This window comes from Phyllostomus hastatus, unplaced genomic scaffold, assembly GCF_019186645.2.
Source record: "Phyllostomus hastatus isolate PE091 unplaced genomic scaffold, TTU_PhHast_1.1 phas_contig_159, whole genome shotgun sequence".
Taxonomy (NCBI): domain Eukaryota; kingdom Metazoa; phylum Chordata; class Mammalia; order Chiroptera; family Phyllostomidae; genus Phyllostomus; species Phyllostomus hastatus.
The window spans coordinates 14,416,802-14,441,449 of NW_025333640.1; the positions used below are offsets into that span (position 1 = coordinate 14,416,802).

The following is a 24,648-nucleotide window of genomic DNA, read 5'->3' on the forward strand; positions in this document are numbered from 1 at the left end:
TTGACAATATAAAGGGAAAGGAGGTCAGTGCCACTAGCTAAGCAGTCAGATATTGAACACCTTAAAAATTCTTGTGGCACATTGGTTGAAAAATTATGGTTTATATTATGAAAGTGTCACTTCCATTCTATTGTCACAATGTCCATTCATTAATTTTCTTGGTTTTGAAAGTGACTTATTCTGGTAAAGTCATGAACTTACTATTTTCAAGCGCTTACCACATGCCAGCAGTTATGTTTGGCACTTCACAAATTCTCTGTCATTTATCCTCAAAATAAGTCTGAGAAGTAAATTGAAGCTCAGGAGGCTTAAGTTATATGTATTAAATCCTACAGTTTAAAACTAATAGAAGTGGTATACAAATCCATTTGGGTCTGGCCCTTGCACATTAGAGGAGGAAGGAAGGAAGGACAGAAGGAAGGTAAAAAAGAAGAAGGGAGGAAGGGGCAAGGATATGCAGCGAAGAGAACTCAGAAGAGAGTAGAAAAACCATGAGGCTATCCAGAACTCAAGGCAGAGCCATCCAGGGGCCACCAGGCTGTGTCTGCTGCTCTTGGTGAAGATCATCTCCTCTGGGCCTTCGTCTGGCAGATTTTTGTTGCTGCCTGTAACATTTATTTCACCAGAAGCTGCAAATTTGTAATTTCCCAATGGTCTTGTTCCTTTGCCAATTATTAGTTGGAATACTTTAAAAAAATACTTTCTAGCATCAACTAATATTATTTGGTCACTCAGAAGCCCCTTTGAAAGGGAAAAGCATACAGTCATGATGCTGTCAAGGCCATTGGGCTCAGAAAAGTGTGTTTCCAGGTTTTCTGAGTAAGCAGACCAGCGTGACCACCAACGCTTGGAGTAAGCCAGCCAGAACTCTAGCACTCTCTGACTGTGAAGCCGTTGTATTCTTGGGACATAAACCACAGAAACCTGGACATTTTCCTAAATATGTCTGATGTTTCAGACATTGACATCTACGCTGAATTCTTTTATGTCATTCATAGAATATATAATTATGAATTTGGCAAAGGCTTGTAGAAGAGATCAGTAAACTGAAAGGGTTTGTAATATGCTTACTCCCTGATAGTAATCCGCCTCACCTTCTGCGATATATTTACACAAAGGAGCCCCACGCTTTGGTGACTACTTAGGAGGACACATCCACCCAGCCAAGCACTTCCTGCTCCACAGCCTAACCTTGAAAGCCCCAAACTGAATCTCATAATAGAACGTGATTTGTCCATCTTGTCCCACCTTCAACATTATGGGAGTCTCCCATGGCTCAGGGACAGGAATTGGGTTTTGTAGATAATAAGGGAGACCCACCGAAGAGTCATTTCCGATTTCCTGTCCAGCAGCACGTATGCCTACACCACTTGTCAGATTGTTTTCTCAATCAGTGTTTCTACTTGTGGCAAAAGCAAATCAGTGTCAGCACTTTGCTGATTGAGACATGCTTTTGAATTGTTTATGGCGGATTGCTTGATTATAGCAGATCAATGTGTTCTTTGAAATATCTGATCTAGTAACCAATTTATTAATTTTTTTAAAAAGCCCTATCAGGTGATTCTAATATTATATCTGTATATCTATCTATCTATCTATCTATCTATCATCTATCTATTTGCCAGTGCCAAAGCTCTTGATCATAGATGTAGGACAACTGTCATGTTCTTATGCCAGAGTTTGAAAATATTGTTTATTTTTTGACCAAGACTGATCAAAAACAAGTTCTTCACACAAGAATGAAGGCAACTTCCCATTGATGAGTTTGGATTTAATTTTAATGTTTTCCTAAATTTGGAAAGACCTTTTATGGACACTGCAATGTCTATAGCAGATAACTGTAGAAACTCTGGATATTGTAACTGCATTTTTAATTGTTTATTGTTAAGTCCTTTCAAGATTATTATGAATATTACCCCAAACCACAGTAAAAATGAGCTGCTTTAGCTGCTCATTGGCAGTTGCCTTCCTCTCCACTGTTCCAGAATGAGATTCCATGTATGTGAAGACAAATCAGAGGGCTCAGATTTCAGCTCATGCTTCTGGTAGCTAACAGGGAGTTTTCTTAGCTGAGCAAGATTGCTGGCAACTGAGCCACAATCTCTTTGTAGTGTTCTTTAGTTTGGAAGCATACCTATTTTGTAAGTGCCCAAACCCAAATACCCGGGACAGAAGGCATTACAGAAAACCTGACCAATCACATACACAGAGGTTTGATGAGATGAACGTCAAAGTCAGAAAGAATGGGACCATGCTGATGGGAAGGAAGTAATGGGATCATGCTGATGGGAAGGAAGTAATGGGACCATCCTAGTGGGAAGGAAGTAATGGTACCATCCTAGTGGGAAGGAAGTAATGGGACCATCCTAATGGGACGAAACTTCCCCTAATAGGAAGTTTTGATCTTCTGCTGTAGTTTCAGCAACAAATGTCTACAAACAACTACTCTGTATTCTAAGATCTCCCTCCTTTCTTTATCCTTTTCCTCTTTTTCCTTCCTTTCTTTTTACTGAACATCCCCTTCCTCCTATTCTACTCCTCTCTTTTCTTCTCACCACATATCTCCTTAACTTTACATTTTCTTTTTGCTCCTTCTACTCTCCATCATATCTTTCTTTTTCATTTCCAACTTCCTTTTTCCCCTTCTCACTTCAATCTGCCATTCAAAAAACTTAAAGTCTCACTCAGCATACACAGACTTTTCAAACAAACTGTTTATAGAAATACTATTTACTTTCTCTAATTCCACTTCTTCAATGTGGCTACAAAAATTTAAAGGTATCAGAGAATATAAAAGGTCGGATGGTAAATGGTGTGTTCTAACAGCACTTTGCTTAGTTCTTCTAACTCCAATAGGGTAATTGAATCTTTCTTCCCCCAATGCTATGAGACTTTAAGCTTAGAAGCAAACCTGAAGAACATTGGTCATGATGGTTTCTGACTGACTTGAATCTTTTCATTAATAGAGAAGTCCTAGAGACTTGTCCAATCAAAGGAAGAGGTAAAACTAATCATTAACTCTAAATCACACACTATCGTTGTTACGCTGGTTTAATCATGTAGATATATTTCTGAAAACAATGCGCTATCTTGGGTTAGTATTAGAAAAATAATTCGTGTAAAAGTTACAAATGAGAAACCAAGCCTACAAGCTCAATACTACTTATTTAATGACTTTATATGCTTCTGTGTAGTCAAGGTTGGCAAGAAAATGGCTTCACGCTTGTCTAAAATTTTCCATTTAAGGAATTTTCTATGTTATAGTTATTCTCCTTATCTTTATAACACCTACTTTGTGTTGCTCTATAATGTTTTTTTTTTTAATTAAAGGTTTATTAACTCTTCTTGCATGGGAAGAAATTTAACAAAAGAGAAGTATTACTCAGACAGCAAAGAGTAGTTTACCCTTCCTTCTAAAAGGCTATTCGAACACATTTTCTACAAGAAGGAAGTAAAAATTCAAACCATATGAACTAATTTTACTTTCTTTACTATCAAAGTACATTTTGTCTTTTGAGGTTTAAGTTCCTTTACTGATAAAGATTATTTTCTATTGACATTTCTCCTAACTGAAGTTATTAATTTCATCTAAAAATTTTTATACCAGAGTTAATCAGTCAATTCTAAAACAGCACCATTATTTTAATGAGGCTAACACATATTATAAAATACCAGATCCTTTTGCACCTTTTCCAGAGTAGCAACATGCCAAGCCTAAATAAAACATATTGAAGGAAGATTTTTTAGTAAGAAAATGTGTATGTCCTATTTATTCTCGTTAAATCGATGACTTAGAGTCTGATCTTAACTCCATATTCACTGACAACTCTGTTTGCTTATTATGAGAGGAAAAATAGCAACAATCCTTGATTAGCAGTGAGAAAAGACATATCTAATCTTTTTCAGAAACATCCTGAAGTTCCTAAAGTAGGGAGGATGGACTATGGGGAAAAATAAATTAACTCTTGGTCAAAGGAAAATTAATTCAAAACAGATTTAAATCAGGGCAGCCCTAAGCACTGGGTTGGAAAGAAGAAAAAGAAAAGCAGGAATTTTTTTTGTTTCCAAAGAGTTTAGCAGATTTCTTTCAAGTCTAAAAATTACAACCAAAAGAACATAAAGCTTAACCAAAAATAACAGCACTATGATTCTTGGAGGAGAATCTAGATTTTTTTCAAAAAAATAATCAGTATATCTGAGGGATCTACTATACCAACAATTCTATTATATTTATATTGATGTTGCAACACAGAGCAGTGTATACATTGGAGCAAAGTCACGCTAAAATCAGCAGCATAGCACATGGTGGGCCACAGAGGAGTTATTTTACAGTGTAGGTTTCCACAAATATAGATATGTACCATCAAACACACTAGATTTAAGATAGGACAACATTCCCACAATTTGGTTTCAATAATTTATATGACTAAGTAATTCATTTTAAGTCAATTTCCTAATGCACAGGAATGTCAAATTAATGTGACATCATATTTAAATTAAAGAAAACACTACATAGTTTTATATGAAATATAAAGAATAATCTATTAAGAATGTTCTCTGAAGGTTCAATGAAATCATGATATTGTGAATGTATAAAAATACATTTGGCACTAATTGCATAATGGACATACTTTATCTGAAGAATATAATGCCTATAAAACCATTTAAACATGTACACAAAATATTATGAACTTTTTATTTACTTTGTACATATCTAAACCATTTGTAATAAAGAATAAACTACTTCTTTGGGTTTTGATAACAATCTATATCAGAATTTCCAAATTAATGGAAAAAAATAGAAAAAAAGTACTTAAAACCATAAGTTATATTTAGGTATTTGTCAAGAAGCCAGATTCCATGGGTTTTGAATATCTGACCCTTTGGCATCTTCCCACATAACCAGCCCTTTAACCCAGACTTGGAGTAAAGAGAATAGCTATTTTTTTTTCCCTTCTCTGTTTAACTTGGCTTAACTTTCTGTAGAAAGTCCTCTTTCCCACAGCCCAATTCCAAAGAAATTGTAATGTTAACAATACCCCTAGCACAGTTAATTCAGTCATTTTGCCTGTTAAACTGATGAAAAGCCAATATCAGATATCATTTTCTTCAAAGGTGAAACAGTAATTAGGAACTTCAACTTAAGATTGCCTTGCATTCTTACTAGTAAATTTTCTTTTTCCCTTTCCCACTGCACTTGAGCAAAAATTCCCAGTCATGGGGAGATCTTAACAAAAAACCATGTGGGAAATATGAAATGATCTAGAAAAATATATCTTTCCTTCAGAAGTAATCAATAAATAACACAATGCTAGAAAGTAGACCACAAACAAACCCTAGAAATTACCATTTTCTCTAGGTAAATTTGAAGGCATCACATGTCTTGTTGGTTTCCTGTAAGCCTCCATGAGAAAATATAAGAATTTAAGAAATAATTATATTGCCTAAATCAGGGGAGAATGAAGTGGAAACTTATCCATGATCCTTTTGATGGAAATTAAAGAATAGCTAGGAGTTAAAGAAGCAAGACCATCCAATCCTATATAAGGAAATTGAACATGATTTATTGGGGTGAGGGATAGATCATTTCAGCTTTGCTCTAGGTTTGTGTAGTTCATTTAACAGAATAACAGTAACCAGAAAACATGTCAAAAGTCTTTCTTCAGCGGGCAAGGAGGATTCAGGGATTACAGATCTGCTAGACACAACACTGGGCAAGCAGCTGGTCAGTCTCTGTGTCAGCATCTTCCAGTTTAGGGGACAGTGAGACTCTGAAGTCCTGTGAATTACTTAAGTAATGTCTGCAGTGGTTGGGGGAGGAGGCTCTGGGCAACAGTGTTCCTGATTACCTATGATTTAGACATGCCGTTAAATTATTCATGGATTAAAATGTTACTGTGCCAAAACAAAGCTTTAACTTTGTTTAATCCAACACTTTCCAAATGAAGTTCAGCAAAGAACTCTCAGTTCCTTCCCATATGCACACATACCACAAATCTTTGACAACCCACATAGGTATCCTGCAAAAATACAGTTTAGGAAATTATGATCATTATTGCCATTTGTCTGAACCAAGGACTGGGTGTATTGGTGGAAAAGCAGAAACATGCTAAGGACTTTGGGACTTCCAGGATACATTCATTGGTCGAACACTATTGACGAAGGCTAAGGAAAGGCTCAAGTGTTAAGGTCCATTTTTAGGGACTTGAAAATGAATTATGAGGAACTTTAACATTTAACCATTTAGAGTACTCTATCCAACTGGAAGAGACATGAAATTTTCCCAGTATCCAAAGCAGGTATCTGACGTTCTTACTCAGGGTTGAGTGGTCATAGAGACAGGTACTTAAAAGACTTTTCTTTCTTTGTTTACCAAGTTAACTGACTTTAAGATCTCCTCTACAGCATTGAATATTTTCTATAATGATAGTTCCTATTCTTTCCACAGAGATTTAATTTTCCCAATTTAGATAGGATCAGAAAACAAAGCCTGGCCCTAATTTCAGTCAAGAATATTTTTAAATGCAATGAATGTAAGTGGCAGTTCTGTTTAATATAGTACAGAAAAATTAAAACCAGCCTCTAGAAGATGTAGTTGGTAAGCCTTGCCCCTTCCTGTACACTGTGGGATGGAACGAATGTCTGAGGAGGGTAGAATTGGAAAAAATATTAATGAAGGAATGATACAGAAGAGTGTAAGCCATGAAATCTTTTGAAAAACTACTCTGACTTGGAATTGAAGTATTTTATTCTCAACCCTCTAAATTCCAAAAGATTTGTAAAATAGCATAATTGTAAGTCATTGCTTGTGATTATTTTATTTTTTATGTTATTCCTATACTCTAAAGATCCGCATGCAGCTGGAAAATGGGCAATTATCATACTAGTTACAAAAATAGCCGCTCTTTATTGTTGTCGCTTGGAGGTCAGGAGAACCATATTTAAATAATGTTTTTCCACAATTAACATCATGACCTGAATATAGCAGTCATTTGATGATGCTTTTAAAATTTTATTCATATCAAAGTCAAAAGAGTTCTCACTCCCATTTCTGGTAGATTTTAGGAGGCTTCATGGTATAAAAGAAGAAAAAATATGGTACATATAATCCTGAGTGTTAGTCCTAGTTTGTTTCTTCGTTAGTTGTATGACTGTGATATCAAGACAGTTAATACTTCTGACATTCTGAAGTTTCATTTCTAGGCTAGAGATACTAATATTTCCCATTTTATGGTGTGGTTTTGTGGTAATTTCATCATGATGAAAAATATTTTGAAACATGAAAGTTGCTATGTTTCTTTAAGATAGCATTAAATTATAACTATTCGACAGAAGGAAGGGTCTCATCATCAGTGGGAAGCTGAGTATGCGGCCAAGAAAACTAGCAAGAACAAGGGGGTCTTAGCACCAGGATCTGCTTGCAGCCAAGTTCTTGTGGCTGGAGCAGTGTCTTGTTTTCACCCTGCAGACACAGGCTTATTTTCACTTCCAGGCTTCTTTGAGTGAGAGTCAAAGTCTTCTTCAAGTAAAGGCAAGAGTCCTAAAGAGAACATCAGATCGGACAAGCCGAACTTACGTATTTCCAGCCTTCTTCCCTTCTGCAGTCCTGACTGCTTCCGCAGAATCTGTCCACTCTGGTTTTCCTGAAGCTAGAGCCCAGGTATTCAGAGACGGAGCACACCTCTGAGACATCTTCTCCGCTTCCTTTGCTGGAAGTGCTAATTATGGGCACAGGCTCCTCTCTCTTGTCTGTCTGCAAAAGTACTTGTCAGTACTTAAAGAATGCCTCTCCCAGTTCACATCTTTCATCAGCCCTAACTTTCCTTCTTCTTTTTATTAATCTCCCCTGCCTTCTGGGTATTTCCACTTGGGTGAAATCCTGTCATCACAAATTCAATGTGTTTAAACCTAAATTTATAAATCTTCCCTCTCTTAAGAAAGTTTAATGCCACATTATTCCAAGCACATACATGCTGTCAGCTTTCTGCTAGGCTGAAAACTCTGAGTTATTTTTAATTCTCAGTAAACGACTGCTCTAGTTCTATGTTCTCTTCCAACTTGTTCATCTGAGATAGCAGTTTATTTAATTTGCTCCCCATTAGTGACCCCATGTGAAGAATGACTGGACTGGGGTCTGCCACAGGTTCACTGCCAGGCTCCCTGTAAAATGTCAACAGTGCTAAGTCCAATGAGTTCAGAAACTGTTTGAGAAATAGGCACTCTGGAGCGAGCGAGCAAGAGAGAGAGCAAGAGAGAGAGAGAGAATGTGAGAGCGGGAGAGAGAGAACTTGGGGAGAGGACTAAAGGTCAAAACTAAAAAGAACTGGGAATAAGATGTTAGAAAGTGAAGGTGAAAATTTACAAGTTATTCTTTTATTGTTTTCAGAACATTTAACAGTGAAGGAAAAATACAAATAGTAGAAACAGAAGGCTGTAGATGGAAAATAAATATGTATTAAAAATCTGTTGCCTGTATTACTGGAGAGTCAGTAACACATTATACAAACATGGGCCTAAACGATGCTGTGACTTCATTGTAAAACTACAATTATCATAATTCTAGGCCAAAATTATACTGCCTAACATTTTTGATAAAAACATACATAATAAAGGAAAGAGCAGGGGCATCAGTCAGGTTAAAGAAGATGGTGATTTGTCAAGCCTCTTTGTGATCTGCCTGGAATTGGATGACCTCCTTACTATTTCCCATTTGTGATCCAAGGATAAATCGTCTTTCATGGCTAGTGGTGTTGTGACCGGACATGACCACCACAGTGAAACTGAACACATTTAAGGGACTTACAAAACAAAAATGCAGTGCAGGCTAAAATGTATGACTGAAACTTTTCACAGAGCTCTGCAGTTTGCACGTGCCTGATAACAGAAACGAGACTGAGGCCCATTAGAGGTCAATGATACACGATCTCCTCTTAGTGTCCCATCTGTCATCGAGCAAAGAAAATGTCCAAGGAGCATTTTGGTCACACAGCTCTGCATCTGAAAACCTTCCACTATATTTGGGGATGTAAGAACTGATTTGACTACTTTTCATTTACTTATTTATCATGTACTCATTTGTTCATTCATTCATTCATACCTGCCATAAAACTATTACTTAATATTTATACACTAGGCACTAAGAGATAGGGGTAAAATGATGATGAGAAAGAAATGAGCCATGCCCTTATGGAGCTAATCATCTAGTAAGGACAAGTGAAAAACAAATATAACCAAATTATAATATAATGCTATGAGTATTATTATTATTCAAGGTACAGAGTGCTATAGAAACACAAGCTGAACCTAGTCAAAGAGTTAGAAATGGTTTATGAAGACAATGAAATTTCAGCTGAGACAATAGATAGGAGTTAGCTGAGCAAAGAGGGAGAAGAAGACCCTTCCAGGCAGCTGTATCAGTAGAAGTAAGCTAAGGTATGCTGAGTAACTAAAAGATCTCCAAGGCTCAGTGCTTTATAAGTTATTTTGATTTCATTCTATGTGTCCACCGTGGGTTTTCTGGTTTGCTCTTTGTCTTTTTTTCTCCAAAAGAAGGATACCATTAATGAATCATCTTCCATCTGGGACGTTGCCTGTCTTGCGGCAGAAGACAGATATAGTATGCTGAAGCACACACAATGGCTCTTTGAGCTGCCATCCAAAAGTGACACATGCCACTTCTGTTTACATTTCACTGGGCGAGGCAAATCATGTAACCAATTTCACTGGGAAAAACAGTATAAGCTCCCAATGCGCAGGGAAGGGCACCATATTGAGAAATGGACCTAATAGAAGAATGAAACCATCTATTAATGGTATAAACATTAGTATAGCTTAAAATTTGAATTGATGTTAATGTAGCTTGAGCTTAGCTATTGAGGCAGAAAGTGATAAGGCCTGAAGCTGGCTCAGTGAGCATCATCCAGACTGCGCACGCTCACAGGGCCACAGTAAGGAGGGAGAGCTTTATCGTAAGTGCTTTGGGTGACCTCTGATAACTGATTGGAGTGTGGCAATCTGATTGGAAAGAAGCCAGATTGGAGCAGGGAGGATGAGGGAGTTAGAAATTGTGGACCTTTATCCAGGTAAAAAAAAAAAATCATATTTGAATAAAGGCAGTAGGAGTGGAAAAAGCCCATAAGATTTAAGAGGTGTTTGGAAAATTGAATCAGCAATCAGATTGAATCAGAAAAAAGGGAATGCTTGGATATGAGGGATGGATGGGGAGAAGTAAGGCAGCAGCCCAAGTTCTGGTCAGCTCATTAAAGAGTAGTATCAATTCCAATACAGAGGACACAGGGAGGGGTCAGGTTTGGGAACAAGACGGTAAATTACTTTCAGGACATTTTGAGCCTGGCTCCCCTGGAAGGCATTCCAGCAGAGGTACCAGTAGGTAGGTAAACATTTAGACTTAAAGTTATGGAAGAAAGGAAATCTGAGCAAGAAATGTAAATCTAGGACTCATCAGAATGTACACTGTAAGCCAAGTCAGGGAGCAACGGATATCTCCAGGGTGATGGTATGAGGGGGAAAAGCAGAAAGGATAAAATGACAATGCAGCCTTAATTAAACACATGTGTGACTCTGTCCACAGAGGAAGGGCATTGGTTCTTGAAGAAGAGTCATAGGTTTTACTTCCTCAGGGTCTCCCAAAGCGCTGAACATGAAGCGGTCAGAAGCACAGTAAGATGTGAGTCATACTGGATATCAGTTCCTAGCTTTGCTCATGGCAGCCATGTGTCCTTGGAAACCACATCTTACGTGTCTCATTCATTAAACTGGAGTGCTAACACTTTGACTCCGTACTGAACAAGGTTGTCAGGACTTGCAAAGCTACATAATGTAGGTGACAGCTCTTTGGGAACTGAAAAGCATCTTTTAAATACAAGTTGGTATTATAATGTTCACACTAGGAGGGGAAATTCCTAAATCTATTTTGAGGCCTCATAAAATATGAAGAAAATGGAAAGTCCTTTGCCAAAGCTCATAAAAGCAAAATTGACAACATTGCTGATATGACTCATTTTTCCTTTGAAAACCAACTATCAGATAAGGGTCAGCTCTGTTTAAATAGAAACTTAGGAAAATAAAACATTTAAGGAGTCTTTTTTAGAGTGAGACTTTCTTTTTTTTTTTTTTATCACATTGCTCAAGTTGAAGGTGTCTATTACCTGTAGGTAAGTTAACCTATGGCCCCAACCCTAATTTTTGTATTTTTCCTTTCAGGAAGATATATTTGCATGGTGGCAAAACCATTAAAATTTCCAATTTATGTCATGAAATTTTCAAACTTTCTTGTGGAGCTCTCACTATTAACCAAAAGTTTTGAACCTCTTATAACTATGAAAAAATTAACTCCAGAGGACTTGTCTAGACCAAAATAAAAAAAAAAAAACAACAACAACGATATTCCAGCAAATGTGTGTTCTATAACTTACATTTTCAAACAGTAATTACAATCTACTTTTCACCAATTTTTATTTATTTAGGTGAGAGACAACCTTCATTATCACTGTTTATGTGTTTTGTTTCATTTAAAAACACTCTAGTGCCCACTGTCCAAGCAGTTTGTAAGAAAGTTTGGACTTCTGTGTCAAGTATGACTTGAAACATTCCGTCAAGAGTAGGGCTTATGCTTTCAGCTCACTGTAATCTCTTCGTTTTATTTTCACAACCAAAAATTTGTGCTCCAAACATGAAAACATTGTGAAAGTCACCATATGCCATTGAGAGCACTATGAATTAGAGGGGAAAAGAAATAAAACTTTCCCTGTACATGTAGTTAAATGTCTTTAAATTTTGTAGAATAAAATGCTAAAGAGAGATTCAGGGATATATAAATCATCAAATTGTTTTTGTCTTTGCAGGTATTTTCTAAGCTACATTAACTCTAGTGGTAACAAATAATGAGGGTTATTGGCTGTCACTCAGCACCCCTGCCCCATCATCACTAAGCTAGCATTATACACTTTCTCAGTGCGTCCTCAGGCTCTTTCTCAACACAATGCCCCAGGCAGCCACCTTCAGTCACTTACAGTGCACAAAAAGACAAAACCTCTTTGCCATCCTGATACATACTAATAAACAAATGTGCTTCATCTGACTTCATCTATAGCAAGTATATCTTGCACATGAACTTTATCTGTGAATGTAAGAGAAAAACTATGTAACTTAATTTACAATGTAAGCACTAAACCTACAGATAACTGTTTTTCACAGATATTAACACTACTTATGGAATTGAAAATTAGTACTGTTCCTATCAGTACTTTCTCTGTCACCCTTTACTACCATCCAAAACATAAAGTGTTCACTCATCCTTAATCACTAAATACTTATTTAGCAATTATCACTATGCTCATTTCAAATAAACTCTAAATTTAGAAAAGGAAGAGTATGCTGATTTTAAGTCTTATGAAAACTTTGTTTTATCATTTCCATGACTACAGCCCACTTTTTATATTTCAGCTAATCTTTTCATTACTGTTTGGAAAGCAACAACAAAATGGACATTTATTAGGCACTAATGTGGAAAGTTATCATTATTCTTCTAGAATACATCCTTTTGTTTCTTATTGAATGGTGTTTTCCTCTTTTTTGAATTCTTCTGGACTCTTCCAAATGAAACTTCACTAATTGAATTGCAAAGTCACACCATGGAGCTTTTGAAATCATGCAGATGTGTGCTGACAACATAGCTATTTCAAACCTTGTTCATGGCCTTGAGAAAAGTGTGGTAATGAGTAGGAAATGAGATTTGTAAAAGAAAAGAGTTGACAGGAAGCAGCTGTTTCTGTTTTAAACATTCCATCAGTGGGACCACATTTTCTATCTGTCCCCTTTTCAAGTCAAATCCTCAGTGGGCTCATTTTAGTCATTATTTGTTGAATAGTACACATCTGGTAGGGCATGGTTCTGGTAAGTGGAGTGAACTGCTTGGTGACTGTTATATTGCACCTCTGTCTGGGCACCGGTGACCACTTGATTGTAGTGCACGGTTCTTACCGACAGCACGAAGCTGACTTCTGACTTCTGTGGAAAAACGCAGTAATATCTCATTGTCTGTAGCTCAATGATGTGAGAACTAAAAAATGCAGATCCTATAAAAACACATTTGAAAATATCAGCTTTAGAAGTGTGCTTTGTACCAATACATTATATGTGTCTTGGTAGAGTCTACACTCAAAACTCACCTTCTGTCAACTTTGTAAGCCCTTGCTATGAAAAAATTTTATGGGTGCTTATAAAAGGCTCCTTATTCAAGAAAATAATCAACATAAATTTCTTCAAAGGTGTTGTATAAAACTAGGAGTCACTCCACACAGTTGAATGAGTGGTACATGTGGCTGGTACTCTGGAGTTCTGCAGTGTGCAACTTACACAATGGTTGGCAGCCCTAAGATAAGTGTCTAGATATTCCTGTTTGGATCAATAGTTTTGATGGTATGAAATGGGATTGTATGACAGTTACATGATTCCCGGTCTTATGTCAATACTGGCCCTAAAACAATACTGTTCCTTCTGTTGAAACACTATTCCTTCCCTCAACACTCCATTCACTTGCATGCACACTTCGCATTTTAGCTTCCTCTTCACCCGCTCTGGGAGATTCCACCTCCCACCTGTGAAGATGAGACTCCCTTTATAAGTTCTCATATTTCTCTGAAGGTCCCTTTCATAGCACTTAGGCTGTTTTTAAGTAAATAGTTGGCTATCATTTCCCAGCTCACTAATTATGGAGCAGTGGGCAAAATATTAAACTGCTTTGCTTACCACTGCATTTCGTGAATGTGTTAAGCTAGACTTTATTTAATACATAATGATACAGTGCATGGTTAAATCAATTTGAAAAAGTTACCCGTGCCATTCCCCTTTATTGTGCCCACCTCAGTGACACCCCCCCCATTTGTGAATCTCCGCATCAACGTTTCAATTCTTTTTCTCTTGTGCCCTCCATTCTACAATCTCAGATAGCTGAAGGAAAATGATCTTTGCTTTTAAGGGAAAAATCTTTAGTGTCTCTTTTTTTCATCTTTGCTGCTCTTTTAATGCATCTAGCTTGGCAGCTATATATCTTTTTTTCCTGGGAAAGAAAAGATCAGGAGCCACAGGCCCTCCTAACGTGGGGGAGAGGAAATTTCTATTATAAACAGAGGATGTCAGATGTTTCCTTTTCCATAACTTCTAGGAAATTTATTATTGCTAATACCTCATCCTACTTAGGAATAAAAGTGATTTAGTACAAATCCACGAAAATGCACCACAGAAAAATTGATTGGTTCCAGCTAAAGAAGCAGATGGTAAACGACCTTCTCATCAACTTGATGCAGATATTTGCTGATTGTAAACTTTATATATATATAATATATATATATTTTATATATATACTTTAGTTATTGACAAGTCCATACCATTTGATGTTAATGCAGGGTCGTGATTTTATATTTATCAAATGAAATGTTTGGATTGTGTAATGATAACTAGGTAGGAAGTCTATGTAGATGATGCCAAAGGCATTAAAGTCAAACTTTGTAACTGTAGGTGCTTGAGGGTTCCAATGTAATTCACAGCCCCAGTTGAACACTTTTTGAGAGTGCAGAAGGCTACAAAAGTAATTGAAATTATATAGCTCTTGAAATGTTTTTTGCTAAAAATATAATTTTAGTATATAGTATATATATATTTATTTTCAAAAGCATTTTCTCTCTAAGTTAAAAATAACACTTCTGTAAAAATTAAAGCCTGATAATATTTCAAAGCTTTTTAAATTGACAACATTGAGTATAACATAAATGGAACTTTCAGTTTCAACTCTGACATGTAAATATCTTGGAAGCTGATACTCCTACCTTTACAAAAAGACAAATGCTGGACGAACTGAAAACCAACTACTTTTTTATACTCACCATAGAACTGAGTGGTGTGGAAAACCACAACCCCAAAATCTGGAGAGATAGGAGAATCCAGAGGATCAGAGCAATGATCTGCTTACCCACAACAGAAGCCACTGCAGACTTACCCAGTGGTAGGCATGTTTAAGTGGTAATTTGGATGGATTTCTAGATGCTGACAATATATTGGGATGAGAATGAGAAACTCCTGGAGACCACAGTCTTAGAAGGGTTCCCACATTTTTGTGTACTTTACCCCCAGGAATCACATAATAAACTGATGAGAATAGATACTATACTTGATCTTAAGCAAAGGTCTGAGAAGTAATATTGACTTTTCTTCATTTTTATTTTGAAGTACATTTATTACTGTACTGGGGACAGTGAAACCAGGAGGGGCTTAGGATGGATGCCCTTCCAGGAAAAATGCCCTCCTAGCTAGAGGAGGGAAAAACACAGAGAAACTGAACAAAAGAAGGCAAGAATTAAACAGATATACAAACATACATACATATATCGGTATACAGATATGTTACATATTATGGAGTTTTATATGCTGTATAGGATGTTATAGCTCTGGGTGGTGTGGCTCAGTGGATTGAATTCCAGCCTGAAAACTAAAGGGTTGCTGGTTTAATTCCAAGTCAGGCCACATGCCTGGGTTGTGGGCCAGGTTCCCAGTTGGGGGTGCATGAGAGGCAACCACACATTGATGTTTCTCTCCCTCTCCTTCTCCCTCGCTTTCCCTCTCTTTGAAAATAAGTAAAGAAAGAAAGAAAGTTACATGTATTTACAATGTTGAATGATGTAATATGTATGCAATATATTATGTTTTATATATTGTGTGTAGATATCAAGCTGTCATTTCATTATAGATGATTTTAGTTTTTTTTAAGGGGTCACTTTTAAGATCTCATTATCTTTGGTTTGGTCATTTTATCAAATGTATTTATGAATGGATTTTTTAAATTTTTTTTAACCCTCTTGTGAATAATTGGGCAAAGAAGAGGAGAAATGACCAACTAATGTCTGAAAAACTTAAGTTGGTATCCCTTTAAATATTGTCCTTTCACTAAATCTCTGTTCTCTTTTGGTAGTATCCTGCATAGATCTTAACCTATCTACATTTTCATCCAGTTTTGTCTAAATTTTAATTACTTCTTTAGATCTATTTTCCAATTTGTTAATGTTCTCTTCACTTATACCTAATCTGTTATTTAACTTTTCCATGAGATTTTATTTCTAATTACATTGTTCATTTCTGAAAGTTCCCTTTGGTTCCAGTTTCAAGTGGTCAAGTTTTATATTCTGTTTCCTTTTTTATACTATGAACATGTTTTATTTAAAAACTGTGTTAAATGCACTTATTGTACATTCTGTTTTGAATAATTTCTACTTTTGTAGTCCTTGCCAGTCCAGCATAATTTTCTTGTTTCTACCATTCATCATTCATGGGGGTGTTTTTCCTCATGTATGCGGTGATGTTCTTATTACAATTTCATTTTATCTGTAGAAATTACTTGAAGACTTTCTGTAACGTAGAATCCCTGGTGAGGATTTACGTTTGTTCCTGCCAGGCTCCTGTGGCATTCCCAACACATGACCATTTAAAAATAAAGGTTCTGCCTGTAGATTTTCAAGCACTGCATTTATATGAATTTCCATTCCACAACTGTGAAAGTACGGGCTTGAATTGAGATCAGAAAGACTCCGAAGAGACTTGTTTCCTTTCCAGCTCCATTCTGAGTCAATACTTAAAGAAAGAAGACCCCTGAGAGAAAATAATTCTGTCCAAGATTTCAAAGTGCGCTGTCATTTCCGACTTGTCCTAGGTTTTGTCTTCTACTCCCCAGCACACACTGCCCAGAGTCCCAAGCTCCTGCCCAGCAGTTGTAGGCTGATGACCTCAGAGCAGTTGGCAGCTACTGTGCCTGCTTACCAGTGAAGCCCTTCTTTCTTGTTATTTCTGTTTTCTGCTAGTCACCCTCTCTGGACAATAGCCTAGTTAAGCTTTAAAATTGCGTTTAGTTCTTACCCAGCATTGTCGGTCCTCTCTGCTGGGAAGGGTGGCTCTGCACGTCTGCCCTGGTGTTGGAAAGGGAGGGACTGTTTTGTAACTTGCATTACTTTTATAATCAGGCCAAAATAAAATATTCTAAGAGGATAGAGTTGGTAAGACACTAATTTTCCTTAGGTAAGTACATAATATTGTCAACTGTTTAAACGAAGTATTTTATAAATATAAGAGCAGCAGCCATAATTGTCATTTTCATAAAATGAGATTCCAATAAGTCTGTTGCTGCATAATTAGCCTTCTCCTTATGTCAAAACAGAAATGTCTTTACTCTGAAGAAATTTGAATCAGTTTCTTTGTTTAAACCAATGCACCGGATGTGTATGCCTCATGGCCCCGCCCGGAGAGACCATCTGAAGAGCATCTCCGTCTCCCTGGCTGCCTTTTAGTTTTGGAATCTGTGTGCTTCCCTTCTCCCAGAAGAAGCAGCATATGTGAAACACTCTCATGAGCAAGGCTCAAACAAAACATCTTGCTGTTGGAATTAAAGTGAAAACTAAAAGCAAAGTGAATAACCACGCATTAGGTGTTTCTGGCACAGACTCATGAGCTCATTAGCACAACACTTCACCAGTTGGTCGCTCTCCTGTGAAGAATAATAAAAAACCACCAGGCTTTACTCCCACTGAGCTGCTTAAGGAGCAGCATATGATTTTTTTCTCATACCAGCTTTGAATTAAAAAAGTATAACGAGAAACAGAAAAAGTTTTATCTGTTACAATATTTAAAAGGATAGTGACACTTTACTAACGTATACTTCTCATCTCTTTCATTATTCTTTGAATAGTTGCAAGCACATCTTTCTGCAGAGATGGCTCTCTTTTCCATAGGTCAGCAGGTCATGTTGCCGTGGAAAGCCACTCTTAAAATTAAAGAACTCATAGATGTTCATATATTTATAGTCACATATAAAATTCTCATTTTGACTAATTGCTTTCTTCTAAAAGTGATATTCTATTAGGATTTTTTTAAAAAAAACTCTATTTCAACCAGCTCTACAACAAAACCCCTGAAATAGCAGACTGCCATTCTGTTGGGAGAGATGTGTGGGAACTTCACCTACAGGATGTCTAGGGTTGTCTTGTAAGTTGAGTGCCCAGAAGTAGAAAGTGTTAAACATTTTTCAACTCTCTGTAAAAGGCATGCACTTACTTAATAATTATTTTCTAACATGACTTACCGTTAAAGGAAGCAGGAATAAGTCAGCCTTTATAACATTTGAAGAGTTGGGTGAAACATACTTGAGTATATTTCCTTAATGTTTTCTTCTGTAAGTAGCTTTATTGAATATACTTTCCATGCTTTGCCTTCCTGGTTCAGTAATCTTCCATCTTCCTTCTTTCCCTCCCTACCATCCTCTCATCCCTCCTTCCTTCTTCCCTTTATTCTCCCTCCCTCTTTCTCTCTTTTATTAAATAGATACACACTACCCCATTTGATTAACCATTGTATTAGGAAGTAAAGCTGTTGAAACTCAGGTTTTCCATTGGTAGCTCAAACTAATATCAAGCAAAGAGATTAAGAGAATATATAAATAGTTGGAAGTTCAAGGTGAAAACCCAAGCCTGTTATATAATGGTATCAGGAATGGGTACCTGCCCAAGGAGTTCCTCAATAAGACAATTTTACTACCTTGAAATATTTAGTGTTTCTGAGTATGATCCTCAGCCATCAAAGTGATTTACAGATGCTGGTTAAAATGCAGGTTCCTGGGACTTACCAGTACCTAAAGAGTTTGATTTAATAAGTCTAAACAGGGACTTTTTGTTTCGCATAGTTAATAAGCTCTTTGCAGAATGACCAGAGTGATTCATATCCTAGGGTGATGAACCAGCCAGCTCGAGCTTGAGTCCTGCTAGCTGTGTGATATTGGGAAAGTTATTCGATCTCCATATACCTCAATTTTCTCATATGTTAAGCAGATACAATAATAGTGTTTGCTGGGGGAAGCAAGTGCACAACCTACATGGTGTTTAGAACAGTGTCTGGAACAAAATAAACAATGTAAACAATTATGATTCATTTTTTGACATTTAAAATGTAAAATCTCAGAAAAATTCATTTGTCCTTCTAATAAGCTGGGGTGTTGTTATGACTTCAACTCTCATTTTAAAACAACTTGATTGAGATAAATGTACATAAAATAAGATATACTAATTTTAAATGTGCAGTTCCCTGAATTTTGATAAATGTATACACCCTCATGACCACCACTCCAGTCATAAATTAGAACATTTCTGTAACCCAGAGAGTCCCTGTGCCTCCTTGCAGGCAACTTCCCATCCCAGCTCCAAGCAACTACTAATCTGTCCTTTGCTATTACAGATTAGTTTTATTCTTTCTAGAATTTCATATAGATGGAATCATGCAGTATGTACTCGTTTATTTTATTTTATTTTTCCTCAGCATGTTTTTGAGATTCATCCATGTTCCTTTGTTTTTAGTAGGTCCTTCTTTCCTACGGCTGAGTAGCACTCCATCGTATGCATGCACCACAATGTGTTCATCCACTCACCTGTTGCTGGGCATTTGAATTGTTTCTGATTTGGGGCTGTTATGAATAGTCTAAATAATGTATTTGTTGACAGCTAGTGTTAGTTTTTCTATTTAAAAAATGCTGAAGTCAAAGACATGGAGTACACTTTCCCTCCCAAGAACACACCCGTGCCACTCCTCCCTCTCAGGAGTGCATCTCCTAAACTCTAAGGGTTTCCATGAGACTGGCAACCAGGGGCGCAGTGGGCAGTGGCAGCTCATCCTGGGCTTGCCCCCTGAACCTGTCTCCAAGGCCCACCTTTCTCCGACTTTTCAGTGAGCCAAGACCAGTGGCCCCACTCTGGCTCACTTCGGTCACTGTGACTTCTATTTCTCACATAGACTGTTTCTCGAGTAGCCTGCATAGATTCATTCCTTCCTCTAACATTTCTAGAGAGCCGAAGTGTCCCCACCTAGGCTCTCTTCTGCTGCTGCTTCTATCCTAAGCCCTTCTTTGTTTCACTGCCCCCCCGCTTTAATAAATGTACTCTTAAAATAAAAAAAAGAAAAGAAAATATCTCTCAGCCTTTTGGTTAAGATCAAGTGTATTTTCTGTTCTCATCAGTTTAGTATGTGATGCATCTTCTATTCCAGCACAATATATTAAATGGCTTTGAGGAGCAGGGAGGTGGAACTCGAGCTTGCTCTGTCCGTTTTGTGCATGGGTGGGGTGGGGCGGGTGACTGAGCTAGAGAAGGAAATATTGATATTGAAGACCTTAACCATAGCTATGGACTATTTTTTAGTTTGTTTGTTTTTGCAGACATTGTATCTTTGTATGGCTAAATGGTTCTCTTTAAACATGTCCAGGTTTATCCGTGTGAAGTATCTTTAACTGGATAGAACAAACACAGTTCCATTCAATAAATGCCTTTGAACAAATTTCACAAACGCTTATTTTACAGTATCCATTAACCCATTCATCTCAGGGACTTTTTATGTCATTGTCTCCACCATATATTTTCTTTTCAATTTCTTAAAGTCAATTGAATTGTAAGTTATTTCAATAAGGAGATATTTTAAAAGCATCATTAAATATATTGAGATCTATAGGATATGAGTTTGGTCTTCTTTCAAAGTATAAACAATTTATGAAATGCTAGTGCTATGTAATGATATTAGGAATAAAAGAGTCAATATAACTTTTACTTTAGCACATAAAGTAAAAATATAGGGATCTGTTGTATGTTTTTAAATATGAAAATCAATAAACTCTCCCAGTGCCACCAAAGTGCAAAGATGCTATGTTTACCTGGATCGCAATGGCCTGGCATCTTTTGTAATAAGCTGAGGATTTTCTAAATCACCAAGCCCTGGTTCTTTTTTGCTGAATAGTTCTTCCTTCAATCTCTCTTTCTTTTCACATTTTACAATAAGCAGCAAGAAGAAACCAGGCAGAGCCTTCAATACTTTCCTTAAAAATCTTCTCCTTTAAATACGCAAATTCATAATTTTTGTATGTAGCAGACTTCAGTTCAGCTGTGTTCCTTTCTGAAGGCTCTGAGAGAGAATCATTTTTCTAGGATGATCTGGCTTCTAGAGACTGCACGCATTCCTTGGAAATAACTCCCTTCCATCCTCAAAGCCAGCAATTACTTTAATTCTTTTCCACATTGCATCTCTCTGACTCTCTTTGATTCTGACCTTGACTTTCTTGTTTCCATCTTTTATTTATAGGAATCTTGTGATTGCAATAGGCCCACATGGGTGATCTGGGGTAATTTTCCAATCTCAAGGTCAGTTGATTAACAATCCTAATTCTATGTGCAAATTTAACTCCCCCTTGCCATGTTCCATGTGACATGTTATATTTACAGGTATTAGGTAATGAGGACATGGACATTTTTGGGTCAAGGACTGTGTGCCATTATTACCCCCAGTGCTCTATTTACTGTTAACAAACACCATTCATTTCTATCACCATTAGAATCTTTTCAAGTCCAGCTTTTTTCATGAATATCCTACCATAACTAGAAATTTAGGAATTCCAATCTCACATGGTCTGCTTTTCATAATTAAGACTTCACATTCCAAAACAGATGTTTTGGGGTGGTAACATGGTCCTGATAATTACAAGTTACCAGTATAAAATTTACCTAACTAGGTGTGTTTAAAATAAATTGAAAGCAAATAGCTATCTTAAGAAGGAGTATAAAAGAGTAATAAAGAGGAAAATGATCATGAAATGCTTCTTATTTTTCTTGTGTTTGACAAGTTATCCTGATTCGACAACTAATACAATCAGTGGTTTGTTAAAAAAATAAAGTGAATTTCTGCCCCTGACATAAAAAAGGGGGTTTTATAATAGCAAACAATGGAGCTCTCCTTTATTCCCTCCTGCTGCCTTACTCCCTTACCCTTTCTCTCAATTACCTCCAGTTTATGAACTTGTGGTGTTGGTTTATGAACTGGACCAAGAGGCCAGTAGAGATGAATCCATTAGTGTCCTCAATTTATTTGAGTTGATATGGCAATAACATCCCAGAAAAAAAAAAAGAGAGAGATGAGGGTTCTAAAAATCCCTAGGATTAAAGATAATTCTACAACCTGTTCCCAGGCCTCACATACTTAATGAGTTCATAGTAGATCAGTGGTTCTCCGACTTTAATATGCATAGGAATCAAGGAAGGATTTTGTTAAATGGTCCAGTAGGTTTGGACTGAGGCCTAATGCTCCATATCCCTGACAAGATCACAGGTCATGCTGATGCCACTGATACACAGGCCGCAGTCTAAGTAGTGAGGATTAGATTACATCTCTGGTTGGCAAAAAAATCAAGTTTTAGCCAAACCTATAGTGCATGACAACTAGAGGACAGGCAAATGAGGCCATCTGGGCCCAACTGATCTTTCCACCTTATCTTCCTATGTTTTTGCAAGTGTGAAAGGAATACACATTAAAATCTTTCTGTACTGTTGTCATGAGTACGGGGATAATAAAGCAACTTTTCTGCCTGAGTGGACAAATTTACCCAGGATTTCTTTCAACCAAATACTTGTCCTTGTTAACATTTTTGTCAAGTTGGCATGACAACTATCCTATTCTCAATAAAGTGGAGGTAAGTTTTAACCTATACGTCACCTGTAAGCCACAAGAATGGACATGGAAGATGATGACATATTTAGGTATTCATTTATCCACTCAACAGTCATTTTACTGAATCCCTACTATGACCCATGTTCACTGATAAGTACTTAGGCTGCAGAGATTACTTCTCTAGTGCAAAACACTACTTTCCTTATGCAAAAGTACTTTCAGTATTTTTTTAAAGATTTTATTTATTTATTTTTAGAGAGGAAAGGGAAGGAGAAAGAGAGAGAGAGAGAGAGAGAGAGAGAGAGAAACATCAATGTGCAGTTGCTGGGGGTCAAGGCCTGCAACCCAGGCATGTGCCCTGACTGGGAATCGAACCTGCAATGCCTAGTTTGCAGCCCACGCTCAATCCACTGAGCTATGCCAGCCAGGGATACTTTCAGTATTTTTTTCAGGGCATATCAAATATACAGATTAATAAATGGCTTTCACAATCACCTTTTGGTGGTTCCAGCCACACTTAACCCTAGATTGGTTGCTTTCTGCACATCCCATACTGACAAAGGATGAGCAAAGAATACAGAACTGTCTCTAGCTGATGGTCTACCCTTGGTGAAAGTGAGTAGCCCCTGGCAGAAATTACTGAGGTTAAATATGATACTTATTATAAGGTGGGTGGTCTACAGAATTTGAGGATGGTAAAAGCAGAAATTAACAGCTTTAGCAGATCACATTCCAGGATGAAAAGAATATTGACAAGAGTAATATCAGTAGAGGAAACAAAAACAAAAAAAATCAAGTTTTAGCCAAGCCTATAGTGCATGACAGCTAGAAGACAGGCAAATGAGGCCATTTGGACCCAACTAATCTTTATTTTACACCTTATCTTCCTGTACTTTTCCAATGTGCTTTGCATTTTTCTATCAAATGGTACAGTATCCTGTTTCTTAAATATCCATGTCGCTGCTCCCTACCTCCATGTCATCACTCACTGGAAAAAGCAAAGCAAAACAAAAACAAGCTTCTATTATATCTTTATCCAAGTAGGATCAGCCCTTCAAGGCTTAACTCTAATGCTGGTCCCTTATGCAGTTAAGTCTCCTGTCAAAAAAAGTCTTTTCTTTTGTGCTTTCATATTGAATTTATTTTTAAAATCTAGCATGAGATTCTCTTTCAATTATATGCTAGTGGGTATTTCTTTTTTCTTTTTTTCCTAGGTCTTAAATTCTAAGTATCCTGAGGACAGAAGCCCTACTGACCTAAGAGACTATCATGGGTTGATGGGTTGGGAGTAGAGGAAGAGAAGTTTTCAGAAGTGGCAGAATCAAAACATGCATATTTACAACTATAAACTTTTGTGTTTTACTAAGGCAAAGTTTATTTAAATGCCTTGTTTCTTATTTAAATGTCTTTGGGAGGGGGCTTATTCTGATGTTTGCCATGAGAAGAGCACAACCAACAAAAATGGGAGAGAATTTGTAAATGTGATGAGTCAAAAATGATACCAGATTATGTGGTAGGTTTGGGGAGAAATACAAGAATTGGAGATAACCATGGGCAATCTGTCCCAGAGTTCCTGGGTTTCAAGAAGGACCATGCAATAATCATGAATAATTGTGAATTCACACTGAAACATAATGAAATTTTTACTCTGAAAGTCAGAAAGGTGACTGGAAAACAATATCAGAACCTAATTTTCTGCGCTGGAATACACACACGGACACCACCCCCTACCCCCGGCAAACAGAACTAAATGTACTGAATCAAGCAGAATCAGGATCTTATTGGAAGGTTGTAAATGTCCGCAGCCATAGAACTGCATTTGTCAAAGGGTAGATGGGCTCTTTCTACTCTGGCTCACCCCGAAAACCAGAGCAAGAGAACCATCCATGCAGACACCAACTTCCCAGCAGAAATGTTGGAAGTTTTAACCATGATAAACCACAATTTTTCCAAATCAGACAAGAGTGGAGGGTTTTGTTTTTTGTGTTTTTTTTTGGTTTGTTTGTTTTGTTTTTTGTTTGTTTGTTTTAAGAAGCCAAGTTTTTCCTGAGTTCCCTCCTTTTTTCCTTCCTCTTTTGTCCCGGTCCCCATCCCCTCATCTCTGTTTCCACCGAG

At 37.0% G+C, this 24,648-nt stretch overlaps 1 pseudogene; it reads left to right on the plus strand.

Annotated features, from left to right (window-relative positions):
* The first annotated feature begins 20,013 nt into the window (after positions 1-20,013).
* On the plus strand, positions 20,014-20,193 carry LOC123814221 (annotated as a pseudogene).
* Positions 20,194-24,648: the final 4,455 nt, after the last annotated feature.